The sequence below is a fragment of the Triturus cristatus genome, chromosome 7 (genome assembly GCF_964204655.1).
Source record: "Triturus cristatus chromosome 7, aTriCri1.1, whole genome shotgun sequence".
NCBI classification, from domain to species: Eukaryota; Metazoa; Chordata; class Amphibia; order Caudata; family Salamandridae; genus Triturus; species Triturus cristatus.
Genome location: NC_140590.1, coordinates 332,671,791 through 332,699,639, shown reverse-complemented (window position 1 = coordinate 332,699,639; position 27,849 = coordinate 332,671,791).

The following is a 27,849-nucleotide window of genomic DNA, read 5'->3' as shown; positions in this document are numbered from 1 at the left end:
GCTCGGCAGCCTCCAGCTCCGGATACCCCTGCAAGGCTGCCAACAAATTTTCAATGTTAACCGGAGTACGAGCCCTTGGGCCCAGGCCCCTTAGCTCCTCGCCCCCTTCCAACTGCTGCTGCTGCTGCTGACCCCCGTCTTAAACCCTCCTGTCTGCCACTGCTGCGACCCCTGCAGCTGACCTTGGCTGCCCCAACAATTGACCAGCGCGTGCCTTCCTCCGCACCCGGAGCAATCGTGCCGGAAACGGCAGTACTCTATTATAATCCCAGCAAGCCCCTTTCGCCCCCGTCTGTCCCCTGCCTGCTCCCACCAACCCGCACACGGGTGGGGCCTCCTCGAAAGGGCCGATACACAAGTGGGAGCCCGCTGGCCGTAAAAATGGTTTTCCCAGACCCAGCTAACCCCATCGTGTGTTGCCACAAATCCGTATTAAGCTCTCCCCATTTTGCCTCTGGGTCCCACGCCATGCGTGCCCGGAACTCCTCATCGTACTGCACCCAGGCGTAGCCACCCCCCATAATATGAGCCTTCCTGATCACATCCATGTATTTAAACATGGCCACCGACCTTTCAGGGAATTTTTCGCAATACATGCTAGCGTAAATGAGAAACGCTGCCGTCCAATTCTCAATCGTCAACGGCACCTTCGGCCTTTTAGCCAACTCAAATTCCTCCTCTTTCTAACCCTCTTTTGCCCTCACCCCACCCACGCCCACCAACACCATCACAGGACGCAAGCGCGATGACCGTTTACCTGGCGCCAAAGACTCCGTTCGCCGTTCCACCCTGCGTCCTGGCAAAGGGGCCGAGCGCTCCTCCCAGCGCGATGTCCGACCCGTGGGCAGCACCTGGCGTCGTGACACCTGTAAAATGCTAGACACAACATTACTCGGCCCCCCCTCTCCCTCATCTCCCTCTTCCATACTATCCTCCTCATAATCCAGCTCCTCCTGCCTAATGCCCCCAGCGCTCCCCGCTGGTGGCGCAGAATGCACCCTTCGAGAAAAATAAAACTCGTCCTCTGCATCGCTCCGTCGTCCGCGTTGCCCCCGGGATGTTGTGTGCCCGTGGGTGTTGGGGCCGGCGAGCCCGTCCTGGGCCTTCTTATGCCAGCCACGCCGGGGTCCCCCGCCGGTACCGGGTACGCTGCCCGAGGCTCCACCCTCCCTTCTCCTTGGTGCCAATGGGCCGCTCCCAGCCCTACCAAGTCTGGCACCCCACGATGCTCTGGTAGTTGCTCCACCGCCTGCAACAAAAAAGGATGGTCTGGTGTGCTGGGCCTACCTCTCTTCTCTCTCCCATCCCAACCCCTCTTACTTGCGGCCCCCAAAGGGCTCGCTACCCATGCCCGCCCTACTGCGCTCAAGCCTACCACCTCCTCTGCGTCCACCACATCCCCCTCCCCATCACTCCACTCCAAACCCCCTGCCCCAGACCCCCCCAAAAACTCGACCCGGCAGCCTCCTCCTTTAGGTCGCCTACCGACCCCCTCTGCACCCCCCCACCGGCCAACCGTGCTGAAAAGTCTTCAACCCCCCCCCTCCTAAAACCTCGGGCCCCACCCCCAAGCGAAACCCATCCTGCTCCACCTTCCCCGGCGCCCCGGAAACACCTTCCGCCCAAGATGAGAAAATTTTCAAACCAGCCCAGTCACGCTCGCTCCCGTCTGAATCTATCAGCAGAGGAGAATCCCCCCTGTCTGCCTCACCCCCCTCTTGCCCTAACCCACCAGAGACCCCCAAACCCCCACCCAGGCCTGTCTGCCCGCCTGCCCCCACAACTCCTACAAATTGGGCCTGCGCCCCTAACCCAGACACCCTACCATCCCTCCCAGCAGCCAAAGAAGCCTGATTTTCCCACCACCTGCCACAAACTGTGTCTCTTCCACCACCTGGCTCCCTGCACCCTCCCTTGCCTCCATGAGAAATGTCTGGCCTGTTGCCCTGCACGGGTCACTCTCCTAACATACGAGCGGCCCCTCTCAGCTTGTGATCTCGGAGGGGAGCCATACTCCCCCTCCGATCCTTGTTCTGGGCCTCATTCCCTGCTACCGCGCCATTAATCCCCGAAATCCCCCCTCCCCACCCCAACCCGGGCAACGCGCTCAGTCCGCACGCTGCCCCGCTGCATTCCCGCCTTACTTTTTACTGGGGCCGCTCCACTGTACGAGCGGCCCTCCACAGAATGCGCATCACGTTTCCCCACCTCTGGGGCCGCTCCTCTGGCATACGAGCGGCCCCCAGCGACATGCAGACCCAGCGGGGAGACGCGAGATACGCTCCCCCGCCGATCCACATTGCCCCTAGCCCTGCCGCCAGATCGCGCCTCCCCCCGTGCCTCCCGCGACCCCTCCAGACACTTCCCCAAACTCCGGGGCCGCGCTCCTGACATCCGCGCGGCCCCCATAGCTCACCTTAGTTTTTATGGCTTCCCGGGGGGGCGACCGGCCAACGCGTACCTCACCGGGCGCGGGGTGCGGCAACCGCGGGGATCAAAATATCCATCCGCCTGCCTCACGGAGAAGCCTCATCGCCTCGAAGACTCTGTAATCGCTGCCAGCCATCACAACTGCACGCATGTCAAAATCCCTAAAACCACCAAAAATATCCTCACTAGGCCTGACAAAAACCTGACTAGCAGAGCGCTCCCAGTCACCAGCTCACCAAACCTAAGATGGTGGCTGGGAAATCTGACTAAATACCCCTTGGGCTACTCCACCGAAACTGGGCTACAATTGGGCTAGTCCCAATGTAGCCCAAAGCTTACAAAATGGCCGCTCGCCAGCCTGCCCCCCCCCCCCCAATCTGTCCGGGGGGCAGACCTCGCCGTGCTCGGCTGCCCCCCAAACTCCCATTGCTTTTTTGCTGCTGGCTTATGTTCTCGGCCATTTCATCCCAGCACCTGTGAACAGAGGGACAGCAGCGTGTGACCGTTGTGCTGTGTTATTGGTGGGGCATACCATTGCTCCCGTAGCCCGAGGGGTGTTTGTGGTACATCCCCCTCTGGACAGAGGTCCATAGTCATGACTATGACGTAGGGGGTGGGACAGTTTGGAATAAAGTGGCTCGGTAATCTCACGAGCGGGAGAAAGAGTATTCTACGTATCCAGATTCCAGTGTGTCATTACTTACTTTGAACCAGCAGAGCTGGGGATAACCGCAAACGGCTCGTTGGACTAGCCGGTGGCCTCTCCTTCCTCCAGCAGGGAGGGAGCGACAAGGGCAAACGAGGCCAGAAATACCATCATGCAAAGCTGCAATATTACCAAATAGGGCATGAAAACACTGACCACGCAGAAGCAGCTCAGTGCTTAATTTGTAAATTATTAAGTGCCAGAGCTCTGACCAGGAACCTGCTGCAGCTTGCACCACCAATCGCCCTTGTCATTGCTGCCAAAACAACTACTAACCATCTTTCTCGCATGTAAATGCAACAGTTCAGATTATTCCAGGTCCCCAAAGTTAAAGGAATGGCTGGGGAGGCAGGGATTAGCAATTTGTAATGTACATTGCATTCCTAAACAAACGTTGTTCTGCTCATCTCTAAATTAGATGAGCAGCGCCACCATGTGTTGACAATAGGTGCTGGTGCCCAGCACCGCAAACCAATTAAGTGCCGGTGCTGAAAACCGGAAAGCACCGGCTCAAATGAACCACTGGCAGTGATACCCTACACTAATTGTTTATTGACGTGACTGAGCATAAAGGCAAGACTAAGCCTATCCCAGGCCAGCCAAAAAGTATCAATATAATAAATACTGCATCACCAACACTCAAAGGCCCATCACGGGGACGCTTTGCTCTTCCTTTCTCGGATAGTGTTATCATGGTAGCTCTCCCATTCCAGTGGAGAAGGTGTCATTGTGAACGCAGCTCTTGGCTTTCCCACGTAGTGCTGTCACTTCAGGTGTAATCCTAGACCTGGCCAGCAGATATCCCCTTTACAATAGAACGGGCTTTCCCTCATCCTAGAGTGGCTACGTCAACAATCAGACAATACAAATGAAAACTGGAGGTCTGGAAATCTATACAACCCACAACAGAGAAAATGACCATTTAAAATGTATGAGACAGAGTCTTCAAGAAAAAATCTTCAAAGAAAATAATCTTGAAGAACAATAGATGAGAACCCATCACCCACCGAAGTGGCTTGCTTCATCATCTGGGAACTCTCAGTGAACAAAGCTCTCATTGGAGAATTGAGAGCCAAGGTTCAGTGAAAAAAGCAGCAAGGCTTCACTATTGTAAACAAAAGCCAATATTTGCTGTCGGGGTGATGGTTGCAGTGCTGGTGTTTAGAAAGTGCAAAAGCGTGATTTAAAATTGACTAACCAAGACCCAAAATAAATTTTATTAAACGCTGTCTTGGTGTCAAAAATAATGGGTGATGGGTTCTCATCTATTGTTCTTCAAGATTATTTTCTTTGAAGATTTTTTCTTGAAGACTCTGTCTCATACATTTTAAATGGTCATTTTCTCTGTTGTGGGTTGTATAGATTTCCAGACCTCCAGTTTTCATTTGTATTGTCTATTATTCTGGGGATTTAAAACTGTTGAGGTCTTTAAAAATCATCCCTAGGACCCCCCCTCTTTGTTGAAGGAATCTTTGATGTGTTGTGAGCAGCCACGGCTGCGGGTCCCAAGTGATACCCTCCAAAAGTGAGTAGTGTATCAATTTTACCGCTTCTCTTTGTCACATCGTTTTAACTATGGCTGAATTCACAGGTTTGTCCTTTGACGAGGATGTGATACAATCTATTCTGACTACCAACCCAAGTATCTTAGATACTTTACCTAAAGTGATCACGAGCGCGCAAGATGATTGGCAGACTTTACTCAGTCTAAAAAAGTCCCATTCCCGCACCTTTATCCATGGTGCCATTATGACGGAATATCTCAGAAGTAATTGTGCACCAATGGGCCTGATAGTTACTAACGCACCAAGGCTTTTTCTGTCTGAATAAACCTTTTTAAAGGATTGGTCGCTAATCGCGTGGCGTTGCAAAAGCGATTGGTTGATCTTAATCATCAACACAGACAAAAAAACAGCTGATGCCATACTCATTGAAATACAGACTCTGGAAGGGCAGATAAAAACAACAATATCTAGTGCCCTATATAAAAGAAATATGGAAGAGACAAACAAATCAAACAAAGAACATAAAGACACCATCCTCCTAACACAAATTGACAAGTTTAAAAAAGACTTGGCACGGTTTTCGTTAGAAAGGGTATATCCATATACCAGTGACAACTACACGCCACCAGAGTTTAATAAGAAGGGAAAGAAGTATGGTTCTAATTACTCTTCATCGAACTATTCCTCATCTGGGTCGGATACCTACTCAAGCGACTCAGATCTCTCTGGCCAGACTCCACTACAGACAAGAGAGGACAGAACTATCGTACCAATCGCAGATGTGGTACACAGGCTCAGTACCAACAACAAGGTCCTTGGTGGCCACCAGTGCCCCGGGGTTTTCAACATCCAGGTTTTCCACAACCTATGCCTAATTTTGTACCTCAGACACCCTTTTACGGCCGGCAGCCTTTTTTAGGGCAGGGTCGAGGGCGCAACAGGGGCAGGAGAAGAGGACAAGCTCAGGTACATTGGGAGACAGAACAACCGTTACCCAACACCCGCAGCAGGAGAGGGTCACAACCAACAGGAACGAACACAGACACAACGACTTAGTCATCAATTTAAGTTCTCGTACTCTCACAACAGATGAACAGCTCATTCTCAATAGAGGTCTAGGTTTTGTTCCCACCAATGTAGGAGATCATTTTACACTGAGATGTGAACTGGCTCAGTTTTTTTGAAAAATACGCCTACATTTTTTCTTCAAAGCAAAAGAGACAGAAAAGTCTGTTCCATCTATTGATATTGTTTCTAGAAACACAGGTCTTAAGCCTCCTTCTACATTTACTCCATCTACCCATCTAATACCAGACCAAGTTAGTGTTTTTGAACAAGCAGTAACCCATGACGTTTCAACAATGTGTGCTAAGAAAGAAAACACTTATCAGAACTTGTCTATGGCTGAAAAGGCTAACGACGATACAATAATAATAAAACCCGCAGATAAAGGCGGAGCAATCGTCATCCTAGATGTAGAGAGGTACCAGACTGAATGCTTGAGACAGCTCAATGACATCAGAGCTTACCGTGTTCTAAAGGAGGATCCCACACCAAGGCTAACCGCTGAGATCCAATTGCTTATAGATGAGGCTAGAAACGGAGGTTGGATAACTCCACAAGAGTCGTTATTCCTAATGACCAAGCATCCAGTGATGCCGTATTTTTATGTGCTTCCTAAAATACATAAAACTACAAGGCCACCACCGGGACGGCCTATAATTTCAGGTATCGGATCTCTGTTGGAGCCTTTGTCCACCTTTGTTGATTTTTTCTTACGGCCTTTGGTCAAAGAAATGCCCACCTACCTTCAGGACACGAAAGATGTGCTGAGATTACTACCTGAGATCTCTTTTGACATTGAGATAGATTTATTGGTGAGCTTTGATGTTGAATCACTGTATACCTGTATTCCACAGGAAGAGACTTTAGAAGCCGTACGAGGGCTTCTAGATGCCAGAGACTTGGACACTATAACGCCGGTGCACTTTATCATGGAGTGCGCTAGACTGGCCATGATGGAAAACATTTTTAGATTTGAAGAGACTCTGTATCTTCAGATCTCAGGTACATCAATGGGCAGTATTTTTGCGCCGAGCCTGGCTAATCTTTATGTTCATCTCTTCGAACAAAACAGGGTACTCAACCATGACAATCCCTATTTCGATCGGATTCTGTTATGGAAGAGATGCATAGACGGCATTTTTGTCGTCTGGCATGGATCAGTTGCTATGCTTCTTGACTTTCATACATGGTTGAACACTCAAAACAGGTTTTTGAGATTCACCATTGACTATGACAAAAAGAGACTCCCCTTTTTAGACATAGTAATCTGTCCGATGCAAGGTAACCTGGGCAGTGAACTGTATAAAAAACCGATGGCAAAAAACTCACTGTTGAATTTTGATAGTCATCATCCTAAGAGCCTCCGGGAAAATCTGCCTGTTGGACAGTTTTTACGTATACGGAGAAACTGTTCAGATAGAGATACCTTTGAACATCATGCTAAAGTACTATCCAAACAACTATATGAGAAGAAATATCCGAAACATTTGGTGAGACAGGCCTGGAAAAGAGCCGGTAACAACAATCGGGATGCTCTTCTTGAACCCCCGGTACCTAAACCTCCACTATCAAGAATAACCTTTGTGAACACCTTCAGCACTTTATCCAATAAAGTGCAAAAAATTGTGCGTAAACATTGGTGTATTCTTAATGTGGGTAAGACAAACATTGAAACTCCACTCTTTTCTTTTAAGAGAGGGATGAGTTTACGGGACAATCTAGTCCTTACAAGACCAAAGAGCCACACTGCGGCAATGACGAATACACTCTGGGATCTTCCTCCGGTACAAGGACATTTTCCTTGCGGATCCTGCACAGCGTGCCCCCAAACACAACACACAAAAACAGTAGACATTGGGACAAACACACCATGGGTTCTTAAGAAACATACGAACTGCAACACTGATAAAGTGATCTATTTGATTACGTGCCCTTGTTCCCTGAATGACGACACGTAAAGTCAAAGTTCGCATCAACGAACACAAAAGCACGATCAGACGAAACAAATTGGCGACTAGGCTCACGAACCATTTTGTTACTTTCAAACACAAACCTGATGACCTACGCTGGATAGTATTGGAACACCCTTTCATTCCACCACACATTACAGATGTAACGAAATTCTTGCTCTTAAAAGAACAACAATGGGTGTATAAACTCAAGAGCGACCAAAATGGATTGAATGACGAGATACCATGGGTGTCATTATAATTGTTTGACACAAAGAAAATTTTCCGTAAATTTTCCATATTAAATACACTAGTCTAGAAATCTTGTGATGCCACCTAGTAGATATGATACTGTTCAACTAAGTTTCTTTAAATGCAAACCCTCTTGATTAATATCAAGACATCGATTTCTAAGACCACTGCAAATTTCACCGGTACCATTTTACAATAAGTATCAGTGTTTTTTACATTCAGAGATGTAATGGAGATTTTTTCCATCCTTGCACAGACATTATTAACATTATAACAATATACAACACCATTACCTGACATTCTGACAATATACAATTGGCCCATCACTGCCTTATTGATAAAATCTTTTCAACAGAGACTCTTACTCAGATACGCAACAAGAAAATACGTTGCTTCGCATTTGAACTGAGTTTAGTTAACTGAACTACAAAAAGTTGGTTTGCGGGGAACTACAAATTACATCATGTGACGTTTTCACATGACTTGACGTGCTGATGTCATCATCTAGCGACACTGCCGGCAGTGAGAAGCGGCATTTGGCGGAATACGATAGGTGCTGTTGAACGTTTAAAAAAGAGGCTGACCCCCCGCCGGACACCTCCCCTTCCAGCTTAGACTAAGCGAGGGGTACCGACGGAGAGGTAAGCCATGAGGCTGGGTACTCCTTATCTGGGTTCCCTAGAAGCTATAGTGACTTCATCCTTCTCTTCCCCTTGGTCATAACTTTGGGGTATTTGACTCCGCAAACATTTCTGGATGCTGGTCTAAACGCTAATATGTCTGTCATTTGATAGCTTATTTTGATCGTTTTTTCCTCAATAACACAGCACTCGGGCTGAAATGACTCAAGCAACGACCACTACGTGGCACGTATACCTACCTGGTAGTATTATTTTATTTTATTTTATTTCCTGAGGTTCTTCAAGACCATGTCTCCATGTTCTCAAAATCTGTTCTCGAGCTATTTGGATATGGTTATCACAACTCTTGTGACTTTCTCTGCCATTGGTTTTAATGATGTGACTTAAAGATAAAATACTGTCGAAAAGACGACAGCCTGTTGATCGGAAGTGGCCACTTTTGATCTGGTCTGTTTTGTTCTTTTACATACAGAGCGGTGCCTCACGTCCTGAGCGGATGCCAGGTGAGGTGAGGCGCACACCCGCACAAAGCTGGGTATGACATTAATACTACTGTCTGTACTCTGTCCAAATTGGATCTACAGATATATGCAGGTTGTATGGTTTATCAACCCTGTTGTCGTTCAACAACTTTCTTTTGCACATTTAAGCACTTTTTCGCAGTAGCTAATTAAATTGTGGTCCTGACGAAAGCCGGGACTCTAATGTCCAGGGGCTGAAACATGTAGACCGATTTATTCTACAGCTATTTGTTAAAACTGTATAGGCACTGCTTTTATTTTTGACACCAAGACAGCGTTTAATAAAATTTCTTTTGGGTCTTGGTTAGTCAATTTTAAATCACACTTTTGCACTTTCTAAACACTAGCACTGAAACCATCACCCCAACAGCAAATATTGGCTTTTGTTTACAATAGTGAAGCCTTGCTGCTTTTTTCACTGAACCTTGGCTCTTTATTCTCCAATGAGAGCTTTGTTCACTGAGAGTTCCCAGATGATGAAGCAAGCCACTTCGGTGGTTGATGGGTTCTCATCTATTGTTCTTCAAGATTATTTTCTTTGAAGATTTTTTCTTGAAGACTCTGTCTCATACATTTTAAATGGTCATTTTCTCTGTTGTGGGTTGTATAGATTTCCAGACCTCCAGTTTTCATTTGTATTGTCTATTATTCTGGGGATTTAAAACTGTTGAGGTCATTAAAAATCATCCCTAGGACCCCCCCCTCTTTGTTGAAGGAATCTTTGATGTGTACGTCAACAATCAGCCCCGCATGGATATGCCATTGTAGAGCGTTACACTACTGAATATTGTAGAAGCAGAAAATCCCGACCCTCTGCCAGATTTTTTCCACTGCATTGCAGCAGCCATTCATTCCACTGCGGTTATTCAAGGGAGCAGCCAGAAAATAATGCAGACAGTAAGTATTTATTTTTAAAAAATATTTTTGGGTACTCTCCAAGAACATCCCTCTAGATCCTTTCCTTCAATTTAAAACACAAGATTGACTGTGCTTTCAGCAGCATATTGTAACATAAAAAGCATCAGGACATCTTATGAATATGTTCATAATTGTACCACCAAAAGATCTAGAACAATAAAGCAAAGTTCAATGGTGGCTATTACCTGAGAGTGTCCCAACAGTCCTGTGCCGATCCAGGCATCACTGTATGGGCAAAGATGAGTAACTTGAACAAGCAAAGTTAACTCCAGGGTTAAATACTGATAACCAATTAACATAGCCTGTTCCCCAGGAGCTCGTTTGTGTACTCCCCTATCATGTACAACACCCTATATTTGACCAGCTAGGAGACAGTCATATATGCTCTTGTGATCTCTGCAATCTTCCTTAGTCTCAGAGGCAGAGCCTATGATAGTGAACAAAATCAATGTTTGTTTCAAAAACATTTCTTGGGAGAAACTACTAATTTGTAACAAGCTAACAAGTAATGGCAAAATGAGAACCAAAAGTATGTTTAATTGAACTCTTTTAAATTGCACTCCTACCTGCTGTCACACTGGTGTAAGTGAATAATACAGTAAATATACTAAATGGTTTATACTTCCAATATTGTCTATTTGTTGCTTTTGATATAAATAATATGCTTTAACACCAAAAGGAGCAAACTATAAGTAACGAGTAGTATTAATCAGAAAACGTCCTCCTATTTTAGAACAACTCTTCCTCATTCTTAGAACTCTAGACAGTGCTGCAGCTGCTTCTGTGGTCTCAGTGGTAATTTCTCATTCCTCCAGACAGTGCTACAAGCCGCTACTCTGGTCCTGTCAGTAATTCCCACATTTTATCTCCTCTAGGCAGTGCTGCAGCAGCGTCTCCAGTCACAGTGGTATTTGCTTATTCTAAGTCCTCTACGCAGTGCTGCAGCTGCTTCTCTGGTTCCATCAGTAACTCCCCCATTCTAAATCCTCTAGGCAGTGCTGCTTCTCTGGTGCCCTTGGTAGCTCCTTCATTCTATGTCCTCTAGGCAGTGCTACAGCTGCGTCTCTGTTCCCAGTAGTAATTCCTCATTCTGAGTCCTCTAGCCAGTGCTGCTAGCTGCTTCTCTGGTCTCATCTGTAATACCTCATTCTCAGTCGTCTGCACAGTGCTGCTAGCTGCTTCTCTGGTCCCAGTGGTAATTCCTCATTTTAAGTCCTCTAGGCAGTGCTGTGTCTCTAATCATACATCCACTATACTCCAACCAAAACACATAGAGAAAAGACATTGTCATTTACAACGGCAATAATTGTAAGTCTGACAAACACGAGACCTATTGCATTGCAAAAGCTTGTCTAATCTCTGTTTTAACTTATTTTAATTTGGTTTAGTTGGTTAACTTTCACAATGCAGTATGTTTTGTAGAACACATCTCATGACTCTCTTTCTCGCCAATCACTAACTCCTCATCCTTCTCTCAAGTCACTTCTCTATACACACATTTTCCAGTTACCTTGATGTCACCCCTCCCTATCAGGCTATACCTCTACTTCTTTGCCTCAAATATCTGTCTTTATCATGACTCTCTCCTTTCATCACTTCGCCTGGTCTACCACATCCCTTTCTCTTTATCTTTTTTCTCTAACTGTCTCTGCATCACTATGTGCCCACCTCAACTCTCTAGCTCGCCTGTCTACCTCACATCTACTACAATATACCTCACTAAGTCCCACTTCTGTCTAACTGTCTCTCACATCATCTTTCTCTACCACTCTCTGTGCCTAGTTTTATATATCTACTCCTTCTATCTACCCCTTCTATCTACCCCAGCTCAAAAGCCCACATCTCTTTACACCTGACTGCTGTATCCATCTAACATGCCTGTATCTCTCCACCATCTACTTCCCCTCTCTCTCAGTTTCATCTCTCTTTACCTCACCACTCTATTAATTCTCAACATCCCTCAAAGCCCCACTTATCTCTACATCACAAATGTTCATCTCTCTACCTGACCCCTTTCTCTCTCTGCATACCTCTCTCACTGACTCGTCTCTTTCTTCCCCACATCCCTCTCCCTCACTAACCTCTCAATTTATCTCACCATTCATTCACAACCTCTCCTCCTGCCCTTGCTTGTCTTGACTCTTTTCCCTCTGCCTCGACTCAAAATGTTCCTTCATTCTGTCTCTCTCATTTGTATTGTATTTTTTCTTTACTTCCATTCACACTCCTCTTTCTATCTCTGTATCTCTATATGCCACCCTAGCTCACCTCTTTGTTCTACCTCTCCCTCCCCTTCACCACTTTCACTCTACCTCAGCCTTTGACTCTACCACTGGATCAACCACACCTCATCTCAGTCTCTCCACTTCATCTCCCTCTAGGTCTCTTGCTGGCAATACCCCGCCCTTCTTTATACCACTCATGTCTCTTCATACCTTTATTTATGTTGTACTACTCTCTTTTCCTGGCCTGTCTTTCTACAGCCCCTTCTCACTTTGTCCCGCTCTTCACTTCACCACTCTCTTCCTCTCTCTGCTTACATCTTTCAATACCTCTCTCACTAACTCATCTCTCCACCTGTCTACCTTTAACTGTCTGTGCATCTACCTGTAAGAAACCTTTTTTCTCCCTTTCCTGTCTCTTTTACCTCTCAGTGTAGCCCACCCCCTCCCTACTCCTAGCTCTCTCTGCCTCTCTAAATCACCCTAAAGTCTTACCTATCTCTCAACACCCATTTCACTACCTACCTTATTCTGTGAATCTTTCTTTTTGATTGTCACTTTTGTTATTTTACATTACATCTTCCCCTACCTCAGCTCTTCCTCTACTTTATCTCTACATTCCTTGTCGCTCATTTTTCCACTCTGTTCTTCTCCTGACCACTCCCATTTACCTTAATGAGCAGACCCGGGGGTCACCATGTAGCCAGTGAGGTGCCCACAAAGAGAGGAGGAGGTACAAGGCGCAGGAAGAGACTTCAGGAGAAAATAAAGTATTCTGCCTCTCACCCGCCCCACCAGACAAGCAGCACTAAGAGAGAATGTGGCCTAGCGTCTAGAGCAGTCGACCTCGAAGATGGGGAATTTAGTGTTGGGCCTCAGGCCCACATGGTGTAGAGGTACGGACACAAACACAGGATAGTATGGTGCAATAACTGTCCACAAGCACGTGCCCCCGGGCCCTTTTATTGGCGAGGCCACGTCACTCGTGACACCCGTGATGGATGGGTGTGGGGGTGCAAGTGTGTCCAGCCCTCAAGGGAGTGGCTGGGAGTACAGCTTCCTGCTGAACACTAGAACGTGTCCTGCAGGACACTACGTTCCTCCCCAACTTTATTGAAGAACAAACAAAAACGTTAGTCCAACCTGTGGGGACAAAACAAACAATTAACTAAACACCACAGGGTCCATCAGTCTTCTGAGACAGCTGGCAGGAAGACGTCAGATATGGGCTGGTGACTTTGCCTGCAGCAGGACCTTCTCGGCGGGCACTCGTAGTTTAACCTGAAGGGTTCAGGACACGACCGCTAGCTTGGAGACGTCCGCTGCATACCGTCAGTTCAGACCGGGTCTTGCAAGGCTTCCACTTTGCTGATGTCGGTGATGGTCTGTGGTGCTTTCTAACAGTTAATGCAATGGGATGCGTCATAAGCATGGATGGAGTTCATGGTGGAGGTTCGTGGAGGTGTAGCCTATTAACTTGTCTATGTTGAACCTCTTGGCTGTAACCAATAACCTGTTGGTGGGGCAATGTCTCTTCTCACTCTCCCGGCTGGGGAGGCCTGTTGTAGGGGTTGCTGCGCAACTGCAGGAGGGCTGCTTGTGTGCGGACTGGAGGCAGCTGCAGGACCACCGAGGAGCCATTACTTAGTCGCACGCACAACCCTCGAGGGTGGATGAGTCTTGGCCAAGACTTGCTCTTGCTGCCGCGGTTCAGGTGTAGGCCAGGTTCACAGGTAGCCTCTGGTTTCTTTTGTCAGCTGGTGTGGTAAACGGTGTAGGACTCCAGTCCATCGCTCCTCTGGGAGCGGTGTTGTTTGACGCATGTGTTGAGGGCTGGCGTGATGGCAGTTGCCAGCCATGTGGTGAGTCGGGATGACAGGTGGTGGTGACTTGCTGGGAGAGTTGGATGTCAGGAGGGACGTAGCAGTCATGGGCCTCTGCCTTGCTACGGTTGATCTTCGGTGGCAGCTTGACACGTAGAGTGTGCGAATGCTCTCTTGCCTGTCTTGGGGCCACTGCAGACTCCATCTTGAGGCGGTGTGAGGAAGGACACTCTATGCTGGTCTTCACCCGTGGCATCTGCGGTCAAGAGCAGGGATGCCGGTCGACCTAGAATGCCAACGCTTTGAGATGGACAGTCACCTGGGGAAACGTTGTGGAGAGACGCGGTTGCGCTTGCTGCAGCTTATGTTTGGTCCTCCCGTGAGGCTGTGTCCAGGGACGTCAGTCCACCTTGGTGGCTGTCTGGTGTTTTGGGGTGTGCTCTTGGCTTGCTGTGCGAGTCCTCGCTCTTCTCTCCTTGTTGGTCTGTTCAGCGCACCTGTGTTCATCCGGTTCTCGGGGTGACAGGGCTGTCACTCTCTTCTTTCTTCAAGGGGGTTGTGCTTGGACCTCGAGTCGGCGCTGTCGTGGTGCCAGCTTCTGCCTTCGCTCCGGCGTGCTTTTTGGGACTGGTTACTTCGTGTGATGTGCTCCTTGGTGGCTGTGCGGGGAAACATCGTTTACAACGCGGGGATTACATCGCGATGCCATTACATCGCGGTTTTTACAACGCAAGTCGTTACAACGACTTGCGCTAGACGGCGCTCTAGGACAAGGAATAGTATAATTTGCTATCCAACACCTTCCCTACTGTACGTAGGCTGGAGTTGGAATAGTAAATTATACTACTCATAAGTCCAGCACCCTCCAACGCAAGTCGTTGTAACGACTTGCGTTGTCAAAACCACGATGTAATGTACCGCGATGTAAATGTATGCGTTGTAATGTCATACATTCGCTGTGCGACGTGACGTCGGGTCATGTGCCGCCTGTTGGAGCCCCTGTTGCTGTGGCGGCCTGCCACATGGAGTGTGCGACTCCTCTCTTGCCTGGCTTGGGTCACCGCCGACTCCATATTGAGGCAGTGCGAGGGAGAACACTTTGTGTTGTCTTCGGACGACTGCGGGGCTTCGCTGGTGCAGTAGAGATGTGGTTGCTCTGTGCTACGTTCAGCAGTGCTTCCTTGTGGAGATGTCTCTATCGCCCGGGTGCCTGCCCGTGCAGTCAGATTTGCTTGTGCGGCCTCCTGCGCATCTCTGCCTTAGTGCGCTCCATTTTCTTTTTGGGCGCTTTCTTCTGTCACTTGGTGTGCTTGTGGTGCTGCTTGCGGTTGTGCCTGTACGCCAGCAGGAGCAAGTGATGCGATATTTTCTCCAGCGTGGCATTTGGTCAGCCACGTGTGGTGCGTGCTCTGCACCAGTCTTTTCTTACGCTGTCGGTGGGGACAGCTCTCTTGAGACGTTGCTGTTCTGGTTGTTAGTCCACTCTTGCTAGTGGGGGCTTGTGTCGCAGTGTCCTTGCTTGAGGCAGAGTCAAGAAGCCACCAGTGGTGCGCGCTTGGCACCATTTTTCCTTGTGTCTCAAGGTGTGGCTACCTAGAGACTTTGCTGTCTTTGAGGGTGTCCTTGCTGCTCCCACTTGCAGGGTGCAGAGGGCCACTCTCTAAGCATCCCTCTCTGAGGGCACGTCTTGCTGTGCCTGTCGCAGTCTGTCTCAGCAACTGGGTTTGAGCAGGCAGTCTTTCTCCTAATGGCGGTGGTGCATACTCTGGGACCTGTTGCCTGCTGGTTAGCGGGGCATAGTGCTGTGCTCTGGTGCCGCTGGGCTGTAGGTGGGAGTGCAACCACACTTGTCACTGGTCTGCCGTGCTCGCCTGCTGACGTCGGTCGTGGTGGGCAGTCAGTGTGCTTGACCGCTTTTTGGACGCGCCGGTGTAGATCCTCCTGGCAGGCTCACTTTGCACTTTCTTCTTGCTGATCCTGCCTCTTCCGGCAGAGTGATGGTGCATCAGGGCCTCTCCTCCGGCCTACCTTGCTGCTTGGGACGACGGTCATGGGGCACAGCTGGCTATCTGCTCTGGCCAAGCAGTACGTCCGTTATTCGGAGCTTCTTTGCGCCGGAGCGGGTATGGGGGCATGGGCCTTTGCTTTGCGCTGCCGCGCCTTTTTGCACCATCAGGCCCCCTCTCATTGGCGGCGTTGCTCAGTGCCGCCTGCCGATCAAGATGGTGCCTTCCCTTCCTGAGGGTACTTCCAGGGCTTATGGGGTGATTTCCTGCACAGGCGTTGTTCCACTGGCCAGCGGACTCAGTTGTTCGCTTCCTGGGGCAACGAGCAGTCGTGCAGCGTAGCGAGTGTCGGCGTGGGCAGCCAGCTCTCTCAGTCCAGGTGCGACAGGGGGGGCAGCGAGTTAGGGTCACTCCAGACTCCTCTCACCTGGGCACCCCGCAGGTCCGAGGATGGGAACAATCTTCTCCCCACACACGGGCGGTGCTTGCACAGACGGCGTCTCACCTCCTGCGGTGCTGATCGCAGCACATGTGGTCACCTCGAGCCTGTGCTGGCCTTAGCAGACCCCTATCTTCCGCCGCCGGGCCGGCCAGTATGATGGTCAGCAAGCGGGTGGACGCAGGGGCAGACTGGAGGGTGCGTGTCCAGGTGCATCAGGCAACACTACAACCCCCAAGGAACCGACTGCCTTCTCACACGTGGGATAGGACCCACTCGTCGTCATTGTAGTGTTGGGCCTCAGGCCAACATGGTGTAGAGGTACGGACACAAGCACAGGATGGTATGGTGCAATAACTGTCCACGAGCACGTGCACCCGGGCCCTTTTATTGGTGGGGCCACGTCACTCGTGACACCCGTGATGGATGGGTGTGAGGGTGCAAGTGTGTCCAGCCCTCAAGGGTGTGGCTGGGAGTACAGCTTCCTGCTGAACACTAGAATGTGTCCTGCAGGACACTACAGGGAACAGGGTTCGAATCTCGGCAGGGACGGTCAACATCCTGTGATTCTAGGCAAATCACTTAATCTCACCATACCTAACAAAATGAATGTGTCAGTCTGTAACGCAACTGATGCTCATGTAAAGTTCTTTAATACCTTCGGGTCGAGTTTGCGCTATATAAATTCTAAAAAAAAAAAAAAAAAATTAAAGTTGCAGTTTCTATGGATCTGTTTGCCTTTGGCACAGTAGGTTAGTTATAGTAGCAAGGGCCCCAACAAGCCTTACTTCAATTAATCCAAGCATATCAAACAAGCCCCTCTGGCTGAGTAGTTAGTAGTCAAGTCAAGAAAGCTTTATTCGATTGTAAACAAACAATCATAAAAGAACAATAGCAGCATTACATACATGTTAAAAATACATATAATATACATTTAGACGACTTAATAAAACATTATTAAACTTTACAAGCTTTCCTCAAATTCATGAAAAAAGAAGATTAAAATAAAGACAATTGTTTTCTTGAGCGCAGGACTTGTTTCAAATAAGTGACCATTCTGAAAACAATGTGGACATTATCTAGTTGTTTCAGTGCCAAAAGAGCGGGTCGACATTGGCGAAGCCCAAACAGTTTTAACAAAGGGACAACGCTCGTTCTTCTGGCATCTGAGTAATATTTACAGAAAAGGATAACATGGATCGAAGTCTGCTTGGAGCTGTTATCACAAGGGCATGACTGTAAAGTTTGGGACCAGTCATTCGCTTTAGGCAGGGTAACTAATCTATAGAATATACCCAAGCGGAAGCGAATTAAAAGGAACCTGTCAAAATCACTTAGGGTCAGGGTGAGGTAGGGTTGAATATTAAAAGTAGTTAAAATCAATTGATTATTCAAGACTGTGGGTTTTTCAATTTCATTTGACAGCATAGCGCAGTCAAGCAGAGACAGGCCCATTAGTTTTCATTCCTTCCTGGTTAACTCCTTTATGGTACTGGGGTTGGTAAAATACTCAAGGTGATCAAGATCTTGGAAAAACTTTTGGACATAGCTTATCCAAGGGATTCTCGAGGCCCTATCCAATTTTAAAACGTCCAGAATGATATCTCTATTTAATTTTGTCTCCTTTGACCAGAGTCTGTGCCATAATAGCACTGGCTCGAGTTTTATTAAATCTGATACAAAGGAGAGCCCCAACTCCGCATGACATATAGACACGGAGGTGCCATTAGGGACAGATAAGATATACCTTAAAAAAGAGTTTTCTACTCTTTAAATGGGGACCATTTCAACAGGTCCCCAAACCCCAGTCCCATAGATTGCTGCAGAGATGCACTTAGCTCTATAAATTTTAATGAGCGCCTCCAGTGGTCTTTTCCCAAGCTTAATCGCAAAGGCTCTAAGGGCGGACGTGGTGCGCAGCAGCGCCAATTTTTTGCCCGCCACCGCCTGTGACCAGGAGTCATTATGGGCAAAAAGAATGCCCAAATATGAAAATTTCTTGGTGACCCCTATCTTTTGTCCAGACACAAACATACTTTAAGGTTTTTTAGTACTAGAGCCACAGCACATAGTGAGGAATTAATTCTTAGGCCGATTTCATGCATAAATTTAGAAAAACTATCCATCACCCTCTGCAGTCCAATACTGGTGCGGGACATCAGTGCCGCATCGTCTGCATATAAGAGGGCTGGGATAGGTCGTCCTGCCACTTGGGGAAAGTCATAATTATCTTTTAAAAGAGCCTTTCCCAGACCATTTATATACAGGTTAAAAAGAAACTATGCTATTAATTGGAAAAGAAGCTGTGCGTTAACCCTGCAGGCCGCAACGCACACGTGCCTTAGCGTCACTATAAAAACGTTTAAGAAAATAAATAATCTGTGAATCAACCCCCATCGTGTCTAAGATAGACCAAAGTTTATCGTGGATCACGCAGTCAAATGCGGCTGTGAGGTCCACGAAAGCTAAAAATAGATTCCCCCCCTTGGCCCTAGTATATTTTCCGACTAAAAGGGACAGGTTCAGGCCCTGCTCAATGGTACCTACACCGGCTCGAAAGCCGTATTGTAAGTCCGATACGACAAAGTTTTCCTCCGCCCATGCTTGAAGGCGTTCTAATATTATTCTGCCTACTACTTTTGTTATGGCATCTAATAATGAAATGGGCCTATAACATGTCGGTAGTCCTGTCTGTCCCCCTTTTAAAAATTGGGTACAATAGTTGATTCTACCCATGTGGGAGGAAAGTCTGCTTCGCAGCTAGCATTTAAAACTTGCGTCAAGATGGGTCCCCAAAGAGTAGTATAAGATTTAAACAAGTCAAGGGGTGTCCCATCGGGCCGAGGTGCCTTGCCGTCCTTACTTACAGACAAGGCCCGTTCTACTTCACCCAAGGTGAACTTGAGCGCATTTGCTTGGACGGGGAAGTTCAAATTGCGAACTTTCTGGTTTGGACAATTTGTCAAAATGGTGTTACCCATGCCCTGATAGACCTTGGTGAAGCGGTTAATCCTTTTCTCATCAGTTATAGCTATTTCGAGTGATGGACTATCCTCTCTAGACAAGAAAGGGGCCCTGACCACTTTCTAGAAGGCCGCACTGTCATTAAACGTTGATGCAATGATTAATGCTTCCCACAACTCCTTATGAATAGTGGCCTTCCTAGCCCTTAGTGCTAATTTATATGCATCTCTAGCCACCTTTACTTCAGTGCCGTTCCTTGGCATTTTATGTAATACTTTTTTTACATAGGAAAGAGCTTGAGTACATCTAGGGTCAAACCAGCCTTTATTATGACCCTTAAAGTTACATTGTCTAGTTAAGGACTCTCTGACAGCGTTCGTGATGGCCTGAAATGAAGCTAAAATTACTTCTGGGGAAGCTGTGTCACTCAGGCATAACTCTATCGCCGGTTTGATTTTACCCAATACTGAATTAACCAGGGCATCTTGATTCACCATAGTCCAGCGCAATGTAAACCCGTTGGTGCTCTTTTTAGCTAAATTACTTAGCAGGTGGTTGTTCTTTTCCGATCTTAAGATAGTATTGGTAGGAAGTAAAAAGGCTAAGCAAAGAGGGAAATGGTCACTCAGCGGGTTATCGGACACATAAAACGAGTGAAGACTATGTGCATGGCTATTGGAGACTAAGACATAGTCGATGGTGGAGCTAAGGCCCCTACCATTGAAAGTGGGGGGCATTTGGACGGGAATTGGGCATATTTCATTAGCAAATCCCAGGTCGAGGGTAAAGATGATCTCATTGAATTTCTCCCCCAGTACGGAGTGTTGAAAATGAGATATGCATGCCCCATCATCGTTTAGCGCTTCACATAGTTTGCCCCCAGCATTCGGACATAAAGTACAATTAAAATCACCAGCCATAATCATCATTATATCTTTACTACTACCAATATTTTTTAACATATTTAACAGGTTGTAAATCACAGCTTTCACGTTCTGAGAAGGAATATTGTTATACAGGTTAATAACTACAAGTGAGTGCTTGGAGTCTAGATCCATTTTAACTAGCTGAAAAAATTCAGTATGTGCATGCATTGTTATCTTTTTAAAATTAATAATGCACGATATGTAAACGCAAAGTCCTCCGTTAGCCCTACTGCTCAAACTGCTAACGTATGATAGGTCCTATAGCCATTCAGATGGACAGGGTCCTTGCTCCAGGTCTCCTGGAGACACAAGATCTCAAACTGATTGATCAATTCTCCCCATGTCGGATTGTGTAACTTAGAGGCTATAGCAGCAATATTCCAGGAGAGAACTTTGCAAAAGTCAGAGTTGCTTCTCACTGGGGGTATAGCCACATTTGTCCTAGTTGCTACCTCACTGATGTTATTAGGAAGTGGAGAAATAGCAGGGGGATCAGAGGGATCGTAAATGAATCTAGTGTTCCCTGCTAGATTTTGTTGAGCCACTGGACTATCACAGGACATGGGACTGCTAAGCGGCTGACAAGTTAAGTCCTTGCTATAGAGGTTAAGAAGTGGACCCACACTACACTGGCTCACTGCAGGGGTTACACAGGCTTGAGTTCCCGTATCCAGTCAGTCTATATCCTCTAGGGGTGGGCGGAATTTGCGGAATTAACCTTCGCAAATTATCGCGAGAATGTTTAAAATTATCGCAAACAAGCAGAAATATCGCGAAGATGCGGAAGTTTTTTTCCGGCATGTTCGCGAGATTTTCTGCATGGTTGCGGGTCGCCAACTTACCCATGTGGTTGCTTGCGGGCGCGGCCATCTTGTTTTGAGTTGTTCTCGCGGTGCATGATCGCGAGAAGAAAGACGTGATCGCGCGACGCATGACGTCACTGCGGGCGCGAACTGTCGCGAGACAGCGCAAATGGCTAAAAACAATACAACATCTCATGGAGAACGCGACCGGATCAAGAAAACTTGTCGGCGAACGCAGGGATTCAGGTAAGGCGATCGCGCGCGCGCGAGAATGTATCATTTTACAGCGCGAGCAAGAAACAAATTATCGCCAAGCTGCGGAAACCGGAATTTTTGACATTTTCGCGCTCTCCGCGGAACGCAAAAATGTCAAATTATCGCAATTTCCGCGAACGGAACGACATTTTTGCCCAGGCCTAATATCCTCCAGTGAGCGCAGAGCATCAAAACGATTAAACACTGGGATTGGAAATCTGGACTCCCTGAAACTCCTCTAGTGGTCACCCGGAGGAATAGTACCTCGGAATTCAAAGGGATTTGATGGTTTATAAAAATAGCCCAATGGTAAGGTATATATCACTAGCATTAGAGGTCCCTAAGTTGCTTCTCTCCAAGATAGTGCGCACCAGTAAGGGTGAACTAAAAGTTAACACAACACAATCTCCATTAAAGACCTTCTTTGAGGGGCCAATCCAACCTATTCTACGAGCCATTTTAAAGTCGGAAAAAAGAGGGTGACCCAAATAATAGAGTGACTTGTTTTTTAATGCTGCCCAGTGATCGTAGGTGTTGTGAGATAGGGGGGGAACATTTGCCAAAACCACGATATAAGGGGTAGCAGCTGGAGGTAAATTTAAGATGGACTGAGGTTGAATGGAAGACTCAGGATGGTCCGTAAGAACAATACCTCTGTCACAATCTATCCGCTGACTAGATAGCCTAGGAGTCAAGTCTTTGCTCGCTGCAACAGAAGTACCGCTAGGATGTTCTGGGGGGGTACTTTATGAAGGGGGAGGTGTCTAGTGCAAACAGAACTGGTTGCTGCACATGGATCTTTTCGTTTAGCAATGTTCTCACCCTCGGGCTGACTCTGTGACAACCTCTCTATTATTTGGGACGCATGAGCTTAGTGATGGTACAAATGAGTGCATATGACTAATGTGTTCCTCCACCTTAGCTAACCTCACTTCAACAGCAGATATTTTTTAGCTGAATAGGTTCCAGAATTTTTGTTATCATAGATTCAAGCCTACCCCAGAAGTTCCCAACTTGCAGGCTATCTAAAGATATAGCTGTTGCATTGGAATTAAAAACAGTCGTTTGTACTTCCCTCAGCGCACTGGGGCTGTCTGGGGTTTGAGCCTATGCCCAGGTTGGCTCTGCTTTCGAGTGACCTTAGCCTTCCTTTTTTTAGGTACAGCTGCCACCACGGGGACTAGCTTGGGCTTAGTTTTATGCCCTCTTGTGGTAACTGTGGGCCTAACCGGACTAACTTCTGATTCCTTAGATGACAACGGCACAATATCTGCTGAGTGTTCTTCTAATGTGTGCCGAGTAGGACCAGGCCAGAGGGAAGATGCATCAGTATTAGTCAATGTACACGAACCAGTAAGCACAGGCGTCAGAGAGAGTCTAGGGGGAGGTGCGCTCGACTCCAGTGACAACCTCCTTTCCGTAAGTTTGATTTCATTTACTAACACTGATTCTGCCCTCTTTAGGAAGGCGTCCAAAGTCCCTGCGGCCCCCTGGCCATTAAATACCCTTCACTTACTCATTTTAACCCCAAATATACACAAATATTCATCTGAAGACTAAGTACCCAATGCAAATCACAGGTTAGATAGGACAGACCTCAAGTCCAAGAGATAAGATGAATGGCCCAGTCCAGTCTCTGCCTGACTCTGCCGGGCCCGCCCTTGGTCCGAGCTTCGTCCGGCACAGTCCGTGCACGCGTCCCGCGCTGCGGGACCCGTGCAGGCACTTTATGCGCCTCCAGGCGCGGGAAGACGGCGGCGGCAACGGCCGCAAGTGCAGAGGCTCCTGGGGGTTGTAGGAAACTGCCCCCATTCCAGCATTCACAATAACGCATTCAACAATACTTGTTGTCACCAGGCCTGAAGCCCCCCATTACACATGCCAGTTACAGTGCAAATTAGCATCAATGCGTGGGTGGGGCAGCCAACTCCGCAATGCGTGACAGGAGCCAGATATGTTCCAATAGTGCCCCAGGGCCCCCAAAAGAAATACGTTGAGTCTCAGTTCCCACCAGGGCCCAGCACAATATGGCGTCTCTAGGCACCAGCTTCACTCGGCTACAATTGATAGCGGGCCCAGGGAGAGAATCGCAAGCACAGCAGGCCCAATATAATGCCCCATTCCCGGACCGCAGCACTCTTCTGGTGACCGCCTGCTGGGCTCCTCGCCCCCCTTGCACTGTTATGTTGGGGCAGGATCAGGCCTCAAATCACCAAACAGCCGCTCCCGCGGCCCAATCAGGGATGTCTCTGCGAACGGTCCCCCACAGCTGAAGGCAGTATCTGCCTACTCTCACTCCCAGCCGGCACCTTCACTGGGCTCCCCCTCGACTCCTCACTTAGGCTCCTCTCCTTGCTTCTTCGGCAACTCAGCTGGCTCTTCTCTAACTTCCCCCAACCGAAAGTTAGTATAAGTCATGCGTAAAATGGGAAGTCTCCTAAAACCCTTTGGGCCCTGGTGGCACTGCGCCTGCTGCACCGATGAAAGCCACGGCTTAGCTGCCATGTTTCCCAAGGCCCCACGAGACCAGCTGCTGCTGGCCATCTATTTCTCTTTGCATTCTGGAACGCACAACCCCGGTTTTGTAATGATGCAAATAAGAAGAAGACAAGTCCCGTGATGCAAAGGATAAGCCTGGATTGGAACGCGAGGACTGCCGCTGCCCGCGTCCCACGCAGAGGGACATCAGCTGGGCAGCCTTCTAGTGGCCGCCCGTCGGAGCCTCCCCCCCCCTGCTCCGCCTCGCTAGCGAGGCCGCGCCTCGGGGAGGGGAGGCCCCCAATGGGTTTGTCTTTGGGAGGCGTGCCAATAGGGTGGGCGAGGCTAGACCCCCCTTTTTAGGCGCCTCACCCCCCCAGAACTTCCTCTGCTTCCTGCGCCGCTCCTCCTGGCCACGCGTATTACCTGCGGTCCGCACCACGCGATTACGATCGGGGCCCTCCAGCGTCGTCGTGTTCTTTGAATACCAACATACAGCGGTGAGTCTTGCTAACCCCCTCCCACCCCGGCCCTGTCCCTGGGCATGACCAGGTTGACGGGGCCCTGTGGCTCGGATGGCCATGGGTGTGGGGGGCGCAAGCGGGGTCCCGCGTCTCCGAGGGGCGATGCGGCGGGGTTATAGGCATTTTGCGTGGTGCGATTCCGGTGTGGCAGGCCACGGGGCGGTCAAGAATAAGGGTTGGGCGGCTTGTTGCGAGTGGGCCGGTTCGGCCGCGTGCGGTTGTTTGTGTCACTTGACCGGGTGTCTGGGGTGGTCGATTAACGACTCAGCCGCCCCTTCGCGCCAAAACCCAGGCCAGCCGCATTACTACCCCCCACCCGTAATCCCGTCCCGACCGGCCATCTTATAGTGGGAATGGGTGTCGCGCCACTACCATGGCGGCTGACTCCCGCGTCTGGGGTTCACGGTTCGTCCCCCGCTCCAGCGGAATATTAACCCAGCACGGTGTGGCCCAGGGTAATCGTTGGTAGAGAGGGCCCTCCGCATGGGTGTGGGTTCGCGTTTGCGGCTTACAACGGCGGTAGTGATCCCCCCCCCCTCCTGCTCCCCCCCGTCGAGCAATTCCTCCCGGAGCCGCAGTGCGGGCACGTCCGACGAAGGTTACACTCACCAGCATTTCCATCCCGTTTCCCTCCATAAGGGGGGATGTGGTCCGTTGGCTCCGCCGCCACCTCTGGTTCTGGTAACTGGGGTTCGAGCCTTGGGGGGTCGCTTCCACACCCTGTGATCTAGGGCAGTTCGCTCTGCTTCCTGTAACACGGTGCAGAGGAGCAATCTTGCATTTCCATCCAACGCTGCTCCGCTACGCCGTCGCATGCTCGTCCGGGTAGGGTCCTCGCGTACTAGCGTTTCGCTGCTTTCGGATCGCTCCACCTCCCGCGCCCCAGTATGCAATGTAGATACGGTGCTCGCAGATGTGACCTTGTTTTGAATCGACCGCTTCTCAGCGGCGCACGTGTCCTGGCTACTCGTGAATGGCGGCTTTCAACCAGCTTTCAGTCACTCGTGATGGGTGGGGCTAACGCGGCACTCGGCGGGAGGAGCAGGGGCGCATCGCGATGGTGGCGGGGGCCGGGGGCGGGGGATCTCATCTGGACCGGGGATCGGACAGGAGCCTGAGACGCTGTGGGGCAACCTGGCCCTGCCTCAAGCACAAACACAGTGTGCGCGAGAGATGGCGCTCCCATTGCACCCCCCATGCCTCCTGGTCTAATTCGCGTGACCTATCCGTGCACGCCAAACACCCCCCCCGCCCCCACCCTCCCTCCGTGCCGTGTGTGCAGTTTGGATGCGGCGCTGTGCGCTCTGTTACCGCCAAAATTGTGCCAGGTTGACAGACAGCGGGTTGTGCGGGCTGCCCTGGGGCTGTACGAATTTGGCAGGGATTGCAATGCTCCCGTGCCTGCTGTCAGGGGTGGGGCCGAGTTCCATACAGAGGGCGTATTGCTTGCGTGTGGGTCAGTGGGTTAGTGCGTTTCAAAGAGGTATCCTCCTGTACTTGCAGGTTAGGATACAGACTATGTTGCAGAAGGGTTTAATTTGGTAACGTCTAGGTTGCTATGTTGCTCAAGGGTCAAATTCTGTCCCGCAACCAATTCCACCGTGCTAACGCCGTTTCTCTCCCCCCCCCCCCCTACAGATCACCGGGGTCAGCCCGCAGAGGATAAGAGCAAGGGACCGTGGGAAAAGCGCGAAGGGTGAGGAGTGCAAGCTGTAAGCGCTAGGTCGTGCACCGCACCATGGAGGATATCGGGACACCGGGTCCACTTTTCTCCCAGGAGACATCGATCGATGAGACGCAGTCGAGCGCACCGCAAGATGGGATGTGGGCAGAATTTATGGCAATCGCTCGCGAGAAGGGCCCGGCATGGGTTCGGGGTTTTATTGAGGCCCGCAGGCAGGACGACTCTGGCGTGGTTATCGCATCCCCTCCAGCCGAGGGCATCCCCGGCCCTTCGGGGGCGGAGCCCTGGAGGTCTACTCGGGTACGCAAGCCCACAACAAAAGACATGCCTGAGGCCCCGCCTGCAAAGAAACGGCAAGCGGCTGCACCACGTAACACCTTGCCGGCCGTTGTAACACCGGTGGTGCACGATTCTGCCACAGGCATCTCGGACATGGCGCAAATGGGCAAGGCCATGGAACACATGCTTAGCCTTATGACAGTATTCCAGAGCCGCTTGGACGCTTTATCTGCCCCGCCACAGTTGACCCCAGCGGCGGTGCCCGCGGCAGCCCAAGCCCCCGTGCTCCAAGTTTGGGCTGGTCAGAGCGCAGCTGCAGAACCTCGTAATGGTGAGCCTGGGGGAGCCCTGGGGTTGTCACTCACAGTGAATGCTAGTCCCACCGCAAGTACTGCAGCGGTTGCACCCACGGTTGGTGCGTTGGTTTCCTCACCCCCCCACCTGCGAATGGTCCGGCCACCACCAACGTTGCTCTCAAGCCTATGCCCGCCGCGGCACCAGGTTCTGCTGTGCCAGTGGGGGGAGGGCACAGGGCAGGTTCCCAGACCCCTCGTTACTCAGGCACCATTGGCATCCGGCCGCTGCTCCCTGGCATGGTTGGTACCGCAGGCCGCAAAAGAAGGGATTTGGAGGCGGGAGTACATAGACATCCTTACACTACTTATGCACGGGTCGGCAGGGGTGGACACCAGAAAGATGGGGCGTAAGGAAGAGGAAAGAGTCAGATATCAGCGATGGCCTGACAAGACAGTTGAGAACTGGACGTCAGCGTTTAACATTTTGGCGGCAGTGGTGGTCCAGAAATTTCCTGAACAGAGTGAGGCCCTCATGCAATATGCCAGCACGATCCAAGAGGAGGCAAGGCTCTCTGGGGGGTTGGACTGGTTCTATTATGACCAAGACTTCCGGAAAAGAATGGCCATATGCCCGGACCTGGGGTGGGATCAGAAGGAGATTCAACTTTGGGTACAACACATGTGCAGGCCCACCCAGGATAGGAAGGATCAGGCGTATAAAGGGCAAGGGGAGTCAGACGACAGGAGAAAGGACCAGTTTCCCAGGCGCCCCTTCAAGCAGTCTTTTCGTGGGGGCAGGGGTCGAGGGCAGAGGCAGGGCTCCAAGCGCTTCAATTCAGGCACATGTCGGCTTTATAACGGGGGCAACTGCACTTGGGGAAGGTCATGCAAATTCGCACACAGCTGCAGCAAGTGCGGTGCACAACACCCTGCGAACACCTGCACCTCCAGCCAGGGCGCGCCCCAGCCTACCACACCCAACAGGACAGACACGCAACGCCAATGAAACCACAAAGGACGGACCACCCCCCGCGCAAGGGCCCACCACCACCACCCCCTGCGCTCCTGGGCCCACTGCGCAGCGCCCCAGGCCCGCGAAGGGCCCATCCCCCATCATCATGGACAATTTCATCCCGCTCATTAGGCGCTATCCGTTGGTGCAG